Source organism: Eptatretus burgeri, chromosome 3 (genome assembly GCF_056783735.1).
Source record: "Eptatretus burgeri isolate ZD-2024b chromosome 3, Ebu_testis_v1, whole genome shotgun sequence".
Lineage (NCBI taxonomy): Eukaryota > Metazoa > Chordata > Myxini > Myxiniformes > Myxinidae > Eptatretus > Eptatretus burgeri.
In genome coordinates this window covers 122,097,575-122,100,074 of record NC_140963.1, presented here as the reverse complement: position 1 = coordinate 122,100,074, position 2,500 = coordinate 122,097,575, and the positions used below count along the sequence as shown (strand labels likewise).

General features: G+C 50.5%; 1 protein-coding gene across 1 annotated transcript in view; it reads right to left on the bottom strand.

Moving 5' to 3' along the window:
* The window catches only part of LOC147030880 (complement factor H-like), a 374,343-nt gene that overhangs the window by 27,172 nt on the left and 344,671 nt on the right, over positions 1-2,500 (bottom strand). The gene's annotated exons all lie outside the window — the stretch shown is intronic.

The window sequence follows — 2,500 nt, the reverse complement described above, 5'->3', positions numbered from 1 at the left end:
CCTGACCCATCCTCCTCCACCACCGCTTCCCCTCTGTTCAGCGGACGGTTTAGGATTGACGGTTGAGTTTTCAATATTAACGACTTCCCGAGAGTGGAACATGTACGAAGCAGATTTTGAATGAGCCGATCGGTGGTGTGCAAAGGTGGCTGCATGTGCGGGCACGCATGCCTGCCGGCAGACTTTGCCAGTAAGATAGCGTGGGTTTTCAGTGCTCCCACCCGGTTTTATGTTGAACCCAGTGGTTAAAACGAAAATATTGCTGTTTGGGTGCATTTTATCGCCCTTCCCCTTCCCTCCTCTCATCCTGCCTTTCCTCCCTCCCCTCACACTAACCTTCTCCCAAACTCCCTCCCCCATCGACATCTCCAGGAGGTTCTCTGCATGCTTTAATAACGTGCTGTTGAAACATACATCTTGTTAAATGTTGTGCAACCCACCCACACCCCCCCCCTTCTCCACAAGTTCCACGACCAAACACGAGAAACTGCTCCCCTTCCCCCCAGCTCATGCTTGCCTCGTCCAAAATCCCTTCACCACTTCTCCTTCCTCCCTCTTCTCTTCATCCCCATCCTCCTGCTTCCACGCCGTCCCCCTGCCAGAGTGCATAGCGGACGTTTGCAGTGAGGCATCGCTTTCCTCCCCCAACGCTCCTCTCTCTTTTCTCGTTTTTCCTCTCCACATCCTGGCTTCCCCCTGGCTCCCCCACCCTCCGTGCTCCCCCCTCCTCACTCTCTCAACCATCCTACCCCCCCCCCCCTGATATTCCCATTCGTGAAGTGAACGGTTGTGTTTGTTTGAAAATAATAATTGAGTCAAAATGTCAGAGGGCAAAGTCACAGTGAATACAAATAAATAGAATTATCAACACGGCCGCCACACATCAATGTGAGATGGCTGGGAGTAAGCTTCATGGTTAGGGTGGCAGGCTTTGGATCCAAGGGTCCTGAGTTCAAATCCCGCTCAACTGTTGAATTAATAACAAGTGGGGTTAACTCGGCCTGTCGTCCTTCCCAGGTCGGCAAAACGAGTGTTAGGATGCTGGAATACTGTGTCGGAGTGGCGGCCCATCCAGGATTGTGCCCAATAGCCAAGGAGACTGCTTAAACAGCACCAATGCTCTGCACAGAGTATGTTCCCAATGTCCTCTTCCAAAATGATAGAGGGCAGGAAGGCAACAAGCCAAAAGCGGAGCAAAGGAAGACAGGAGGATTGATGGACATACAGATAAACCGGTGAGGGGCACTGCATCAGCGGTACCGCCATGCTCTAAGCAATGATGCAACCAATAGCCACAGGCTGCATCTGAAGGAATAACAATTGTTGAATTTCTTTGTGGTTTGTTTTATCTGTCCTGCACAAATCTGTCATATGGCGCATCATACGAGGTCTGTCTAAAAAGTAACGGGACTGAGCCTGCTGTGTGCTCCACTAATACAACTTGAATGAACGGGTTGCGTCACAGTCGTTCGCAACATTCCAGCAATATATGTGATTGGTGATGGTTGACTGTGCTCATTGTGTGATTTTTTACAGGTCGTGCTTTACACGTTATCTAGTCTGAGTCATCGCACGAGGAGTCGTGAGCAGAGAGCCAATTTGAAGTTTCTTGCCAAGCTTGGCAAAACACATTCCGAATCCTTCGCAATGCTGCAGCAAGCCTACGGGGAAAAACAATGTCACTCACACGTGCATTTGAATGGCACAAGAGGTTCAAAGAGGGACGGGAGGAGGTTAAAGATGATCCACGGTCTGGAAGACCTTCAACGAGCAGAACGGCGGACAACATTGAGCATGTCAAGCAGATGGTGCGCGCAGATCGTCGACTCTCGGTGCAGATGATTGCTGAGGAACTTTCCATCAACAAGGACACTGTCTGGAGCATCATCACTGAAAATCTCGAAATGCGCAAAGTGTGCGCAAAGATGGTCCCCAAGTTGTTGTCCGAGGACCAGAAACAGCAAAGAGTCACTGTCTGTCATGACATTATCGAGTGCCTCGAGGATGGTCCAGACCTGCTCAGGAGAGTCATTACTGGTGATGAATCATGGATATTCGAATACCATCCCGAGACCAAACGGCAGAGTCGTCAGTGGAAAAGTCCGGCATCACCAAGACCAAAGAAAGCAAGGATGTCGAAGTCGAAGGTCAAGGTGATGCGCATTGCGTTTTTTGACATCAAGGGCATCGTCCGCTTCGAGTTTCTACCACAGGGTCAAACAGTGAATCAATACGTGTACATAGAGATCCGCTGGTGCCTCGTGAGATCAGTTTGGGACAAGAGGAGGGATATGTGTGAGAACAACGCCTGGGTGCTCCACCATGACAACGCCCCTGCTCACAGTGCTCTGAGCATCTGACAGCTTCTGGCGGAGAGGAACGTGCCAACTCTGGAGCAACCCCCGTATTCGCCAGACATGTCCCCTTGTGATTTTTTCTATTCACCAAGCTCAAGGGGTGATCAAGGTGACCTGATTTCCTGATGCTGCAGAGGCCATCA